Source organism: Mugil cephalus, chromosome 4 (genome assembly GCF_022458985.1).
Source record: "Mugil cephalus isolate CIBA_MC_2020 chromosome 4, CIBA_Mcephalus_1.1, whole genome shotgun sequence".
Lineage (NCBI taxonomy): Eukaryota > Metazoa > Chordata > Actinopteri > Mugiliformes > Mugilidae > Mugil > Mugil cephalus.
The window spans coordinates 28,090,765-28,107,926 of NC_061773.1; the positions used below are offsets into that span (position 1 = coordinate 28,090,765).

The 17,162-nt window shown below is 40.4% G+C and overlaps 1 protein-coding gene across 2 annotated transcripts in view; it reads left to right on the forward strand.

Annotated features, from left to right (window-relative positions):
• Positions 1-2,197: 2,197 nt before the first annotated feature.
• cntn4 (contactin 4) overlaps positions 2,198-17,162 on the forward strand; it is a 164,295-nt gene continuing 149,330 nt past the window's right edge. For both annotated transcript variants that reach the window (XM_047583884.1, XM_047583886.1), the window contains exon 1: positions 2,198-2,973. The gene's annotated coding sequence lies outside the window, so the exon portion shown is untranslated. The remainder of the gene's footprint in view (positions 2,974-17,162) is intronic.

Sequence of the window (17,162 nt, forward strand, 5' to 3'; positions counted from 1 at the left end):
TTTACACTTATATGTGTCTTTATTTCCCTCCTCCTCCCCACATGACTGCTGTGTAAAAGAAGTCAACACGTAGAATATTGGTCGGCCGAAAAAATCAACCGTTTTTCTTCAAACATTTGCTTCAAATATTTTTAATATTTGGCCTCATTAAAATCAAAATGCAAGAAAATGAAGTTGAAGCGCTTTTTCTTTGTGCGTCACTCAAATTAGTTAAACCTGTCGTGTTCAAACGCAGACAAACATTCATTTTAATGACCAAGGAGCCATTCTCAGAATATTTAATGTACTTTCTCTTAACCTGTTGTGTTGAGGCTCAGTCATAGACTTATTTATCAGTTTTTGCATGAAATATAGCTACCGCCCACCATGAATATATAGCAAATTAAAATGCATTGTATTCTTAGGATTCTCAATACATTAACGCATAATTTATGCACATACGTTATTTTATTATGATTGCAGCCTGACAGCAGTTTGGGAAACCAGGAAGTGATCAAAGCAGCTGTGGAAAGCATAGCTTAGCATGAGGTGTGGTCGCAGTGCATAATTTTACCCTGCAGAGGGCAGTAATACACCCTGTAGCATCGTAACTGCCAAAAATACCAAAAGGAGAGAGGAAGCAGTAGCTCAGCTCCAGCTGAGAGTAGTTTCACTTTCAGAAAGTGTGCAACCACCTTGTCATCTTCTTCTTTTGGTGTTTTTGACGGTTTTGACGTATTAGCCTGTGATTAGTCGATGCTGCCTTCTGCAGGATGAAGCGTCTCTCAAGCATCTGGGCCCCTGTTTCATGAATTTCACTAACGGCTCCGAAGACTGACGAGCTCCATGCAAACTGATGTGCTGATGTGGGCCCGTGTGCAGGGTTCACACTAGAAATGAGGTTGCAGATTGTAGAAAACACGTCCAACAAGAACGGAACCTGTAGCTACTTCCAAACTGATGTCATCGCCACTTAATGCGCCGCCTAATTCAATGTGCCACCTCAGTGTTGTTAAAGCATTTGATTAAAGTGCTGTGGGCTACCATAGAAACATGACTCAGCTCCACGGAACAGGACCAGCTCTTTAAATATAGTCATATTTGCAAGTGATTATGCACTAATGAAAGCACAGCTGTCATTAGGCCACGGTTTTCTACTTTCTGTCTGTATTTACCTGCTGGTGACTTGTTTTTTGTTATTATAGATATGATTTTGGCCACAACAAGTTATCAGATGAAACACAGAGTACTTTATCTCAACGCTAACTGAGGGTGCTGTTTTGAAATCTTTTTTTTTTTAAATATCATTTTTGTGTTCCTGATCAAAACTGACCGAAGTGACTTATTGAGTCAGACAAAGACCCAAATCTTGAAAACTTGACCACATTAAAACCACAACGAAAATATGAAGACAGAAGACAAATCTACTGATGAGGAAGTAGTCCCGGCCTTTCAGTCTAAAAATGGGTATTTGTCCTGATGCTGAATGTTAGTAATGAGATAAGATAAGATAAGATAAGATAAGATGAGATGAGATGAGATGAGATGAGATGAGATGAGATGAGATAAGATGAGATGTGCCTTCATTCATCCCACAATGGGGAAATTCTTGTTAACAGCAGCACAGACACATAAGTGGCCTAAAGAATAAAACAATCACAATCAAAAAATACATAAGAAGCTACATTACAACAAACAAGGCAGTGTTCAAGTAAGAAAGTGGATGTGCTTATAGATATAAATATATGTATATGTTCACACATCACCCTAATGAAGTAACCTGTAATCAAACTTAGTTAGTAATGAAGTAATCCGTGAAGTAACTACGTTTTTTAAAGGAGTAATCAGTAATCAATAATCGGATTACTTTTTCAAAGTAACCGTGGAAACTCTGTTCATTTCTGACTTATCATTTTTGACCGGGAACACTGTGGTTGTATAACTTACAGGTTGAATAAAATACACAAAACTGAACAAAAAACGTCCAAATTAATGTTCTGAAGCCACGTGTTAACAAAGTCGTCGAATTTTATGACAAACAGATCAAATTAACTTAATTTTCTTAAGAGAGAAAACTTGTAAATCGGTCAGATTTGACCGAATCCAATGGGAGGGTTAAAAACGAACAGGACACATTAACAGCAAACAGTGATGTGTAGAAATGACACACGTGTCCTCTGAGTATGTTCCTGGGTCTCAGTTAACCGTGTGCGCTGCTCCTGCTGCTGCTGACATTTGTGGGGTGGTTCACCACAGCGCAAGACGCCAGCTGAAAGGTATTAGGTCCATCAGCATCCCAGGCTGCTCGACATCCCAGCAGGAGCACCGGGAGGAGGTGGAGAGGAAGAAGTGGCACTACTAGGAGGCGGAGGAGAAGGAGGAGGAGGGGGGTTCGTTCCGCTTGGACGGCCGGAGCAGTGAGGAGGCTGGGTCGGGAGGGGAGACGGACGAGGCAGCGCTCCCTCTTTCTCCTCCTCGCTTTCTTTCTTTCTTTCTTCCTTTCTCCTCCGGCCGCGTGTGCGTGCGTCCCGCTCCGCTCCGCTCCAGCACGGCTCCGGGAAAGGAGGGAGGGAGGGAGTCTTGACGCATCGCGGTGCGTGAGCGCACCGAGGCTGCGCTACTGCACTTTTCCAGTATGCAACCTGCGAGGCGCCACGCCGTCAGCTACTTGTGCCACTGATACTGTGAGAGAGTGAGAAAGAGGAGCGAGGTAGAGGAGGAGAGTCGGGGATGGAGATTCAGAGCAGACGCGCAGACGCTCACAGCCCGTGGATGTAGAAATCCACAAAAGACAGGAGCGGCTCCTTTACTATCACTACTACTACTATTATTATTTATATATGCGCACAAGTCACGCGGAGAGGCTATTTTCTTTTGTCCGGGAGCGTCGCCTCGACTCACAGTGATGTATGTGAGCAGAATATTCTTTTGTGACAAAATACGGATTAATCTGTGACTGCAAATCCCTCGGAGAAAATACCGCCGCGAGGCCAGGTAAGATCTTCATCACTATAATCATAAATATTATTCCTACTACTACTATCTATTTCCTTTCCATATGGTAACTTCAGCATCCCTCAACTTAAGCCTTCATCAGCTCAGTGGTTAGGGTCTAGACTGGGGCTTTGTGCTTTTTTTTTTTTTTTTGATTCAGAGCTGCCTCTAACTTTTTCTTTTATTATTATTGTATATTATTATTCCCAGATTACACTAAAACCTTGACGCTGTGTCTGTAGGAAGACACTGCAAGGCGGGCGGGATTGCCTTCTCTGAATTTCACCCTCTGCTGATCTCATTTGCCTGAGTCTACTTTGTTGTGGGACTATCATGGTGGAGGCGAAGTAATCTGCGAGCGTGTGTGCGCGTCCCTCCGATCGGTGCAGATGTTTAGTAATCCCTCGGCGTTGACCCTCCCTTCAATAATCCCTGCGGATTCTGGCGATTATGCCTCCTCGTCGTCGTCCTCCACCTCCTCTGCTGCTGCTTCTGCTGCTGCTGCTGTTGACCACCACCTACCTACCGCTGCTACGGGATTCCGTCTGGATTGAGCAGGATTTATAAATAAAGTTCCAACGCTGAAACAGCTCCTGCTCGTCCTTCAGCTGCAGTTTTAAATAGTGCAAGAAGCTTTTAGGATTAAAAAGTAAAAAATGTAAAGATCTGAATTCAGATTCTGCCACAGCTGGTAGTTTGTTGCATCATGGGTGAAGATGAGAACGGTCCTCAAGTCCCGGTCACTGCTCTGTTACTGCCTTTGTTAGTTGCACGCTGACCTGTCTTTGCTTAGCGCCCTTGGGCCTAGAGTCCAATGGTCAGCAAATGCCACATAAACCCACTTTAATATGCCTAATAGATGGGAGCATGTGTGCAGTTTCAGCACTTGCGACGTGCCAAACATCTGCCACAGCTGCTCACTCAAATGATAAGTGACGGCGACTCCTGCGGAGTTTGGGTTTGCTTCGGCTCGGGAAGCGTAAAAATAAGAATGAGTGTCGAGGCGCAGTCGGGAGGAAATGTGTTGGCGTGATGATAAGCAGACCATGTGCTGCACGCGGGCATCAATCCTTCGCCGTGTAGGCCTACAACGCTGTACGTCGTCGATCCAACGTTGTAGAGACCTGTCATCTGACTTGACATGAGCTAAACTTATTCTAACGGCTGGAACAGGCAAAAAGAATATTTAGAACATTAGAAGGGTTCAAGAGTGGGGATTACTCACTCAGCTCAGTCTGATCTTTTGTTTTTGCGGGTGGTAAAAGTGGGTGATGTTTCCCCCAAAAGTCTGAAACAGGAGAACAGAGACTCCTCTCGAGATGTAAGCATGAATATTTAAGATTTGCAAAATGAGCCAGCGTCTGATTCTCCATACAAAGATGCACAATTACGACACAAGCGGAAGCGCAATTATCTGGCTTCAGTTCGCGCTTCTCGAATGTTAATGATAATTGCGGTGTAATCTTTCTTTTTTTTGTTGTTTGCTCGGCATCTAATGATATCCTGCGTTTGCCTGATGGCGTCCGAAGATGTCCAGCGCGCAGCCTCTCGGGAAAAGAGTCTTGATGAGCGGCTGCACCGTGGAAGCAGGCGAGCCTGTCAGGAGTGACATTAAAAATACCCCGGGTTAGGTGCATTTAGATGCACCGCATAAAAATTGCATGGCATGGTTTCCCCGGAAAGTTACGAAGGCATGTGTCAGCGAGGCCATTTTTATTTCATGTCTTGTCAGAAAGGAAGCTGCAGGAACGGAGGAGAGAGGGGGAATGTGTTTTTATAGAAGTGTCTGCGAGAGAAACGATGGAGACGCTTCGATGCGTGACGCCTCCGCTCCTCACATTGACTTGTTTTGTCACAGGATAGCCTCTGAGTACTGGCATTACAGCCACACGGGTGCTCCACGTTAGTCGTGGTACCGTCGACAGGTTTAAACTGTGAACGGAGGCAGGTTGGTAACAAGACTTGTTGCTTCATCACGTGCTCTGTTTTCTACCTCTTTGTCTGGATTGCTGCTCTCAGTGATGAAGGGAAACGTGGTTTCTGTAGGTTCCGTACGACCGTATTTCTCAACCTTCTCTGCTTTTGAACCTTCACTTCAGTGCAGTATCTGTTGTTACTCCCAGCAGCAACGTACACGTCTTTAACGCAAGAGCTGTTACGATTTAGGCTCTTAAAAGAAATGCACATGTTTGCAGAATTCAAAATGCATCATAGAGATGCAGCAGCAAGAGAAGAACCTCTTCTCAGAGATGGTGTTTTACGTGTTACGTTACGTGTTACAAAAAGTCAGATAAGTTGAGTTTATCTTAACTCATGTTCTCTGTCGTCTCCTTTGCCTGCTCGTTCCCTGCAGTGCACATTAACTATTTTGGATTTATTGTTTCAGTTGACACAGTTTAGGGGTTGAATTTCAACTCATCAACTCATTTTAGTTCGTCGGCCACATGCAGCCCAATTTGCTCTCAAGTGGGTCACACCAGTAAGACAATAGCGTTTTAACCTAGAAATAATACATTTAGTGCAAAAAAGATCATTATGAAAGTGTTTACATTTAATAAACTCCAATATTACAAAACATTTTATGAACAAATGGGCATTTCTGAAGAAAAGGACGTGCAATTTCTGTTTAGTTTAAGGTCTCAGTGTGTGAAAGCTTGGAATAGCAGTTACTTCTACTACTACTAATATGTCTTCAATATAATTTTTGCAAATTCATCCAAAAGTGGGCCAAAAGCGTCCGGCCACAGGCTCTAATCTGGCCCGCCGACCGTATGTTTGACACCTGTGGATCACCAGCATGCATCATTTTAACGCAAACAGTTTGATTGACTGAGCAGAGATGCCAAAGAGCGGTGAGACGTTTAAAGCTCTGTTTTACTTTTTATAAGCGGAAACCTTTTTTTTTTTTTGGTTTGGATAAAACTATTTATCTGAATATGTTGATTTTAGCGGCGGGAATCTATTTTCTGACACTTTAAGTTGCTGAAACGTAAGAAAATAGATTTGAATGAAGTGAATTATAACCACCTCATAATTTAGTTTAAAAAGAAGGCGAGTGTTTGATTATAGACAGACATTTCAAGTCAACTTCAGTGTTAATTCTGACATGTGCAACACAGTACAGGACTGAAATTACCTTCATCAAAGACCTACAGTGCAGCAGCTAGACAAAAAAAATGTGCAAACGTTGAGAATATATAAAATATAAAAATATATATCCCAAAGAATGCACAGTACAACACAGATGTTATTGATTGAATTACAGACATAAATGTCCAGAGTAGTGACCAGTACTGTGATGTCTAGAGAGCACTTTTACTTTTTACTTTTTGCATTTACTCAAAATAATTTGCAGATCATGAAAAAAACTGGCAGCTGAATATTTTACGAGAAATAGTTGTTTCCTTTTTTTTTGTAACACCAGCGTGTAGTTAACATATTGTTCGTTGTAGCGCCGGCCCGCAGGTAGAGAACCTGCTGCTGCTGCTGCTGTCAAGCGCCCGTCATTCTTTCATCTGACCTCTTGCATCATTCGTCTCTTCCATAAACTAATAGGCGGTGTGATATCTGACACATGCACATGTCTGATCAGGTTGGACTCGCTCCCGGCGGGTAAACATAGCAGATAAAAACAAACGTCTGCCGCCAGTTCTTCAGCGTGACTGATTCTTTTCCTTCCCTCTGCTGGTTTTCATTTTAAACAGCGCTATGAGATGTATTTTTTTTTTTCTTCCACTGCATCTCAATACACGAGGAAGCCGTGAGCTCCTGGTGCTACTTTAGCGGAGTGCGGTGTTTTTTTTTTTACGTGCGCCATGCATTACTTGTTCGACTCCGGCATAATAGAGTTCTTTGACAAGCCTGAGCCGCGTGTGGTGAAGAAATCTCACCTGACAAGCAGCACACTGGAAAATTTCAGCTCTAAAGAAGGCATGATAGCTGTGATGAGGTTGTATTCCAGGAGTGCCGGCACGCCACTGAGCGGATACAGAAAATATGCATTTGTATTATTTTATTTTTTTGACTGTCTGTTGTTTATAGTCTGCATGGGGGGAAAAAACACAGCAAGCTTCGCTCACACTGTTTTCAGTATCCTTAGCTCCAAAATACAATTACTCAAAAATAAAAAGAAAAAGCTCCTTAAAAGGGCCCTTCTCCAAATAAGGTGCCTTTCAGTTTGATGTTTTCCCAAACTGGATTTCATCGAAATCAATCATTCATCTGCACCCTCTTCTGATGAAGAACTGTTGTGTAATCCAGTCAAAGCAAGGTCATGAATGAGTGTAATTTACACAAAAATACAACCCACAGTCACAATCAGCAGTAATTGTGAGCCCTCAGCCGAAGCCCCTCTGTATTCGTCCAATCAGTCCCATCATTTTTTTAAAATAATAAAAAAAAATGATAAAAGGAAGCGATCTAAGACGTCTCGAAAACACAGATATGGTTTCCATTTATCTCCTCTCATTGGTTTTGTAAATGCTCCATTTGTAATCCAGTCACCTCGGAGTCTTTACCGTCATTTTTTGTGTCACTGTTTCGCTTGGAGGCCTCTCATTTTCAGACCTCGGTCGGGGCGAATCTTCGCAGACCGCCTGAGCCTGCCGTGTTTTCCTAATTCAAACATTGTTGCGCGCGGGGCCTCTCCTTGGGAATGGCTTTAATTGAGTGCTTAATAAGAGAAACGCCACACAGCAACCAACTAGAGGAAGGAGGAGAGGGCATCTGAGCTGTGGGACCGCTGCATTATTAAATGTTCTTATGTAAGGCTCGCAAACGTCTTCTTCCCGACGTCGACGCGAGGCCAAATTCTTCTCCTCGTTGAAAACGCGCCTCTCTCTCTCTCTAGGAAGTGTTTCTACACTGAAGATTCACAGCGTTTTTTTTCCGAGGTGCATTGTGCTCGGCTGGGCGTGGCTGCAGAGTGAGAGACATCTTCCCTCCCTGATTTAGAACAATATAAGCACTCGATAAAACTGCGCTCACCACAGGGGGGCCATTGTTATTTTCTTTGCCTCAATCAAGATGAAAGTACAGAGCAGAGCAGCTGGGAGGACTCAAATATTCACTAAACAATGTGTTGCTTCCCATTGATCAGTTGATGCCGTCGCTTTATTTATTTATTTATTTATTTATTTATTTATTGTAGAGTCTTAAACCATGTTCCAATATTGGAACGATCTCCTTAGTTTCTCCTTTTAAATCAAATCCAGGGAAAACTATTCTTCTACATCAGGTCGTGCGATGTCCTTTGAACATTTGTATGTTCATGTGGACGTCTCAGTAGCAATTGCAAGCAACATTTTCGCAGAAAATAATAATAATTTCTCCTAAAACTGCAAAGTCTTCCTTGCCAAGAGCTGAGTGGAGCATTTAAACTGTTTCTGAACTCAAAACTGGAGCAGCCCAGTAAACAATCACATAAAAAGAACAGGATTATTAAATTAGGACAAGAGATGGAAGGGAGCACAAAGTGGCGATAAAATCTTACACTTATTTTCTTGGCTTTGTTTTTCTGTTAGGGAATTACTCTCAATAATGAAAAGGGTTCTTTTCTTTATTTATTCATTTGAAACTAGCACAGGAAAAGATGACGTTTCTTTTGGAAATTGGCACAGGCTGCAGAGGTTATATTTTCAGTGAATGGCTTCGCTATTGTAGTTTATCTGTCCACGCGGTCCAGAAGGTTTAAGGTGCACTCAACCGATTTGACACAGACTTCGGCTGAAGTGTCACAAGGTGTGTGGTCTGAGGAAAAAAAGACAGTTGTGTAATGTACTTTTGAAAAGAATTTGGCTTTGAAAGCTTAACTGATTGTAAAATTAGATTGGGGGGTTTGAATGAAATGAGTTCATTTGGGTTTCCATGGGAGTCTGTTGAAAGATGCTACTGGGCTGGAACCGACTCACTGTGTTTGTTGCTTGACCTATATTTGAGACTGAGATGATGGATACGTCTCACTCTGCTGCCTCAGTTTGGACCATTCTTCATTTTTTGGGTCCACACACTGTAAGAAATTGAAATACTGAATTACCTCCTAGCCGATTTAGTGAAATCGTTTTGGAAGGTATTTAATAATTCAGTATAATGGTAATAAATTGACAGGAAACTGGAGGTCACACTTTGTATTGTGTTCAAACTGTACATTAATGAATGCTGCTATGATTTACAATAATGTAATACTACATTTAAGACATTTTTTTTTAAACCTCCTGAGACCCTGTGTCCTCATATGAGGACATTATGTTTTAGGTTTGTAACAAAAGTGGACAAAGTACAAAAACCTAAATTTTACAGGTGAAACTTGTTTGTTTATGCTTATTATCTTTTGTAGTTTATCGTCACACACTTATTCTATCAATAGTAATGAACTATAACTTCGCTAATTAGCAAGTACTTGATTGAGGACGTTGGGACTTCATTATTTGCAATTCTGCTTTTGCACAGCAATGTTCAGACATTAAAAGAATTAACAGTTTTATATTTTATCACATATTATGACATGATCATAATATTGATACAATATTTATATTTATAATGTCATATAAAATAATCCTGGTGGCCACACATGAGGACATCATTTTTTCTGGTAACTACTACCTGTACTTTTTTTTACTTTTTAAAGTAAACAAATGCAAATAGAAAAGCATCTTAAGAAAATGTCTTCATCAATTTGACAACATATGCGTAGGCGACAACAGGAAAAAAGGCTCAGGGTGAAAGTTTAACGCCACGAATTTGCAAATTAACTGTCGTCAGATTATTTAAAATTACGAAAATTTAGGCTCAGATAGACTTTATTAATCCACAGTAGCACAACTGCAATAAAAAACACTAGTGAAACTAAAAATAGGTCTAAGTTACTTTGAAATTAAAAATAAAATAAAATAAAATAGCAACAGGCTCACAGGGAGCATATTTCCAACACCACCGACATAACTTTTTGGGTTCTCCTGTGAACAGTTTCCAAAGTTTGTGCTTCTCGTGTTGTGTTTCTGCATAAAGATAAATATGTTTTCTAACCTGTCCTTACCTTTAACACCATTCTGCTAAACACATTTTATAAAAAGCCACTTGAGAAAAAAAAGATGTGAACGCTAAAGAGACACATTTGCTTTTTTTCCACATCGAGTTATTGTTTCTTCTCAGATTTCTCTCAGCCTCTGTAGGTAAATGGATTTTATTATTTATTCAAAGCTAAAAATATAAGCAGACTAGTGAGCTGCTGCTGCTGCTGCTGTTATAATGACAGAGCGTCATGCCCAAAGGCACCTTCATGGTACCAAAAGGCTCTGGAGAAAGGCTACTTAAAGCACTTTGGATTTTGGAGGCAGTATCCACCGCGTTTGTTTTGACCTTATAATATCAACACTTACGAATTAAACCAATCAGTCACAGTTACATAAACTCCTTTACTCCCTGCAAATCAGATCTTTGAGGTGAATTTTGAAATAGCTTTTTAGTCATTAAAGAACGATATCATGATGTGTCGTCTCCGGTCATTGTCATCACTTTCATTTAGCTTCGTCTTTTAAAGGTTATTTTTTCTCAAGAGGAAAAATTCCCCATTGAGTTTTTTCACATCCTGTGAGAACATGTTGTTCATGTAAGTCAGCTCATAAGAGCAGTTATAAGTGATGCTGCTGCAGAGTGCAGGTATATTCAAGATCTCATGTGTTGTTTTTTTTTCCACAAATGAAATGGTTACGCATTCCAGAAAGGCAGCGTTTCTCTACTAGACCATTTAAGATAGCGTCTGTGGTTATAAATAAGATTCTGCAGGCGCTGTATTAAACTGTAATTGGCCGGTTCGTCCATTAAAGCCAAGGACAGCGAGAAAATAAAGAACAAAAATAACGTCTGTGAGGCTCTGCGGTGGAAAACAGTGATGGCGGTTTTAGATGAAAAATGAAGACGAATGCAGGCTGGTCCGTCAGTCAGTCCACACGTACTCGGATTTGATTTGAAAATAAATATGTGAAGGGCATAAACTTTGCCTTTTTGACAATGTGTGCCGCTGAAGAATTGCTGAAGCATTTTGCCTTTTAACAAATCATGCAGTTAGTGGCGTCCTGTGGCTTCTAGTCTTGGATATCTTCGCCGGCATAAGCATCAATAAAATCCATATCCAGACGTATTAAACCCATTAGCGTCGTTATAGCAGTGCCCTTTCAGATGTGTTCAGTTATGCCCGACATCCAGCAATATTGGATTTCTAACTTAGTAAATGCAGCAGTTAACCCAAGTATCTAACCCTCGAATGTGGAAATGCTAAGTAACAATGCAGTTTGGTTGTAATGTAAATTATTCTTTTAGTTAATTTCACTGGAAAACATTTAACAAACCCGTGTTTAACTTTGTGGTTGTGAGAGTTTCTCGAACCAGAGAATCAGACCAATCCTGGTTGGTCCCAAACTGTTGTATCCGTTAAGGTTTTCCAGTTTGAAATACATAATGTAGATTGTAACTCTATCGCACGGCCAAGTTTCAACTCAGCGTTCACAGTTTGAAAAAGTCACCAGTCTCCCATTCTGAGTTGCGGGAACAATGAAACAAAGCAGACAGCTTTTCCATGGAGCTTTCAAGAGTTTGGGGTTGTCACTACCACAGAGCTCAGAGCTCACACAACAGCACGAGTACAGGGAAATGCACAAAGTTATAATAAAGCTGTAATTCCTTGAGGCGTGTGTCATATGGAAATTGTTTCACAGCAAATGTGTTGATGCCGATGACAGCGATGACACTGGAAGACAAATTCAGTTGTTTTAGTGAAGAGTCTGTAAAAGTTTACAAGTAATTGTCAGAACACCGTTGAGAGGAGGGGCCTATGTGGATCACTACACAGATATAGAGGGTATGTATGTGATGTCACAGCTAGAGGAAGTCTCCATGGTTACAGCCACTGAGTGGCCAAAAGGGACAGTTGACCATGGAGATTAGCAGCATTAGTTTGAATCATAGGCTTTAATAGCAAACTGTACAATTAAATTTAAAAAATGAGAAGAGCTTTTTTGTAATTGACTTAACCAACAGATTTGAAACGCAGTTAGAGATATATTTTTACAGAGAAGAGAAGTAAATGGATCACTGCACTAGAAGAAACAACTGGAATCCAGACACAGAAACCTGGTGTTGTGTGTGATTTAGTGTCAGGTGATATTAATTGATGCTGTATTTTTTGATGAAGTCAAACCTTAAGTTACTTCTTAAGTTATGTTCTGGAGGGCTGTCAGATAAGTTTGTGGCTGTTGTTGTTTTGTCGTAGTTACGACCGACAGTAACTATTTCAGTTCCAATAATAAATAAAACAATAAACGTAACATTTGTGATCACTCCTCGTCATCCTTTTAACGCTACAGTATGGTATGGCTAACGTTAGTTCTTAGGAAAGCTGTTAGCGTTAGCGTTTTATTTAGTGTGAGTCAAGGAGAAAAAATTGAAAAAAATAGTGTAGTGTAAGAATGAGGTAGTAATTTTAACAAGAAAATATTCTGAAAATGTACAGTCCAATCTACAATCACAGACACGAGACATATGTATGTAGATATCAGGAGAACTGATTTCTGGTTATTTGGTAGTTAGTACGGATCATTGTCGGGACCAATTCTCCTTAATTTAATCTGACAATGCACATTTTTTCTGGTCTCGCTGTATTTACTGCTATATGCCACCATTTTTTTGCCACTCAGGGGTGTGGCCCCCGGCGGCAGTGACGTCAGTGCTATTGGATACGACATCCTGCTGGGGATGGCTGCTGCCATCGAGGAGTGTCATTGCTATGGGGTGCGGGGTGTCAGGTCTGGTCTAGGTGGGGGCTACATTTCTAAGTAACATCCACACTAATAAATGTAAGGTCCAAAAGTTTCCCAGCAGAACACTGAATTGACGCAAGATGTTATTTACTTCTCCTGTCCGTGGTTTTAATGTTGTGGCTGATCGGTGTATGGATTGTTGTCCTCATGCTTTAACAACGTACTTTGCGCTTTGATTTTAATGGTCTGCACTGATCCTGACAAGTGATTGATGAACATCTAAAGAGCACCATGTGGATAATAATGCAACATATCAACATATCGACTGGAGAAACCATCTGGAGAAACAGGCTGAGCTCAAAATCAGTAATTAGTTAACAGGAAATTCCACACAAAAGAAATTTTTAAAAAAAGACTATTATGATAGCCATGAATGTCCAAATAAAAATAGAAGTGTTTGCATGAATGTGGGAATGTAACTACTGAGTATTTATCCTTTGGGCACTAAACTTACTAAGGCACCAATGTAATAGTTTTCTGTTTCACGGCCTTGGACATAATTTTAGCCAATTAAATGGTGTAAGTAGCAAACGTGGAGGAGCGCCTTGGAGGACAGCTGAATGTTACTAACAATGTTCATTTATTTTTATGTAATTCAGAGTCTCTGCAGTCACAGTACGCATTGTACCGGTATCACGCTTTGTGGTGTTTAGTCATTTTCTTCCGTAAGTAAAGGGGAATACTAGCACACCACTAACATCACTATAAGCCATTCCATGAATATACCCAAATGTGCTTCCTGTTTATTTTCATGACATGCAAAGCAAACCAATTAAGTAGCTGCTTGCTTGGTTGCCACAGCCAGACTCAGTTCCTATCAGGAAGTGAGTCTGGCAACACCCGATTTTATCATGCTGAGTATTTTAATCGATAAGGAGAAAATAAATACATAAAATGAATGAACTCTGCATGCGACTGGAGAATACTACAACCAATCAGTGACATTTTCTTGGAAACAAATGCGACTCCAAGGCGCATCAGATGTGTATCAACTTCCTCCACAAAGACTGAAGTTTGGGCTAGCTAAACCGTTTAGGGTGCTCCTTGTGACATGAATCCAACATATTTTAGTAAAGGGAGAAGGGATAGTTTAATACTGAATGTATAATGATAATAATAAGCACTAGCACTAGGTCCGTTTTAATATAGAGCACATATAGTATGTAGGGGGTCCCTATTTAATCTCTCCATCAGTTTGGGGGACCTTGGCCTGTTGTAAACCATTCAACAATAGCCAAGATGGTGGCTTTAAGATGAATCCGTACATACCAGAGCTAGCTCCAATTTCGACTTGCACTTTAAAAAAGGACAACGCAGAAATTTTAAGTTTTACTATTAAGATTTCCATTAGAGACATTATTATTCTAGTTTATTCTTATGCCTATGTCTTGTTCATCTATGATCTTTTTTTATCTTGTGACTCTTTGACAAAATAATTTCACTGCGGGGATAAATAAAGTGATCTTGAATCTTGAATCTTAACCTCCTGAGATCCCGCGTCCTCATATGGGGACGTTAAGTTTTCGGTTTTATTGCAGCTTGTTCTGCTTCATTTAAACCCACTGTCCTCATTAGTGGACGCTTTAGTCTGCCATCTAGTGGGGGCAAAGGTTAAAACTTATTTATTTACATGTATTAACATTTCTAGTTTGATATTACGTGCAGATTAAATAAATAGCAATTTTTGCTGATTAGCAAGAACTTGTTTGAGGATGTTTGGACTTCGTTGTTTGCAATTCTGTCACTGCACAGCCACGTTCAGGTATTAAAATAAACAGTTTTGCACATTGATGACTTCTTTATAATATAAATAATTAAGTGATCCCAGTGTCCACATATAAGGACGTTGTTCTTTTTTCAAAAACTACTATGTCCCATTGAAAGATGATGCTTAGTTTTTATATTTCATAGGTCCTACTGATCCCAAATACCTTGGAGAAATTAAAAATGCAAAAGTTCGTGTCTCCTAGGAGGTTAAATATCAGATTTAATAGTACAACTATTTAGACACTGTTTCAACATAAATCTTTGGATTCTTTCTGTTATTTCGCGCAATAAATCACATGCATTTCAAACCCTAAATGTTTAACTGTAATTCACACATTTTTCATGTCTACCGGTGTCACTCTTTCGTTGAACTCCTCCAATTACAACAACATTTGAATTTCCTTGTCTTGTGTGCAATATGTTGCTGCAACTGTGCGATAAATTAAAGCCTTATCTTATCTTATGTGTGTTGCTTTGCTTTTGTTCTCACAACTGCACAACACGTATTTTACATCCACATGTTTTATTCAAAAGATTCCCTTCTTTGTTCGACATGAAATACCTCACGTCTTTACTTTACCTATGGACTGTGTTAGTTGTGACTGTCATACGACAAGCCGTCAGCTAGCAGCACATAGAGGTGACTGCATCGTCTTACAGGTGTTACAATCCTACAGCTGAGCCGTCCCTTTGATCACCGCTGGTTCTGTTTGGCTCCCCGCCCTGATATCACAGGACGACGGATCCCTTGGGACCGGTGCAGTACATTAACCAAACCTGTTATCTCCTCCCGAGCTAATTTAATTCAAGATGTGATTCCATACCTCCTGCGCAAAGACACCGGTTTCCTCTCGGAACGAGCTTTTTGTGAGCCGCCGTTAAGGGAAGGCTGATTTAATGGTGCTGAATGTACGGACATAAACCATTACAAAACAAAGGTACAACTTTTTTCTTTTATCTTGCTAATGCTACCAACCCCTGTCCATGCACAACGCTATATATTCCTTCAAGCACCAACTACTCAAGCTTTTCTCAGAATGCACTGTGCAGAATTAGCTTGCAGCTATTGTGTATTTACAAAAAGGTACTAATGCACACTTACTGCCTTCACTTTGCCCACTCAAAAAAAATCCAATAAGCTGTTAATCGTGATCACTGAAAATCTATCAATCTTTCAATTTTCCCATAATTTGTTACTGACTGAATGTACTGATTATCCCCTCCCCTTAAGCCCCGAAGCATCATTATGCATTTCCCTTTACGAAACCCAGCTGCAGTATATTACATCTATGATATCTGATGCTTGACTGAACTCAACTGCAAATTATGGCAGGGAATCAGGGAATATCAGCATCACAAGAAGAGACAGGCATTGCATTAGTATAAATATCAGTAGAAGTAGCGGCATTATTGGTAGCAGTATCAGCAGTTGTGTCATTGGTAGTGCAGAAAATAGTCATTTCATTCTTTTTGAAATTGTTTAATAATTGTACTCTGTATAACAGTGTGAATTTAATTATCTGTGGGGCAAAGCGCAATTGCTTAATTTTCTTTTTTGTTGCTTTTAGTTAAGTGCTTCAAATTGTGTCTCCTTACAAAGGAGTATGGGAGGTGATGTGTCACGATCTGTGTTATATATTCGTCACAAACCAAGCACTTGTAAGCTGTAACCAGTACATTTATTAACAAGGCTCAGCTGGATGTGCTCCGTGTAGCCCGAACATTTATCAACTTCCATTTTCCCAGTATCAAGTAACTAAATAGATTACAGCAACAATAGGCAAGAGCAAGTTTGTGAAGCACTCAGTAGTGTATTATCTGTAGCTGCTGGGATTCTTTATTAGGTCGAGTCGAAAGGGAGGGAACCAAAGCAAGATTGTGATACTGTAAAAATAGACCTTTGGAAACTATAAGAGGGGGAAAAGTTAGCGAGAGTAACCCTGGTTCTATGAGTGTGGTCTGTGAACTCATAAAGACGACAAAGGTCTGCATTTGCACAAAAATACAGATACTCAGTGTCATTCATGTGCAAATGAGACCGATAAATGGGCACGTAGAAGTACTTTATAATTCCTCTTGACAAAAGAACCGAGCTGAGACCAGCTGGGTTAAAAACTCAGCTTTCGATGTTCGGCAGTTACTGTTGCAAACCTGACTCCCAGCTTTGCTATAGGGTGAGGGGCCTGGTCTGTTCTAGATGGGTGCTACATGTCTAAATCACAAAAGTTTCCCCAACATAACACTGAATAGTCACAAGATGGAATGTTATTTACTTCTCCTGTCAGTGGTCATAATGTTTTGGCTGATTGGTGTGTATAGCCTGTTGTAACTTCTCAGAGAGAAACAGTAGCTCATATCCCCTCCAACATGGGCCCCTAAACTCTACGGTTGAACACACAGTTGATGCGTCGCCTGGATTATTGTGTTGTGTGAGTTTTTAGCTCAAAGCTACTTGTGCGCATGTTTGAGGCAGTTGCGGTATCTATAGGAGATTCCATAAACTTGTAAGTTTGAAGTTCTTTCGGGACCACTAATTGAAAGAAGTTTGTTGTGTAAAAGTTATCAGAGTCCGGGTCCCCTGGGTTTGCTCATTAAATGATCTAATTCATG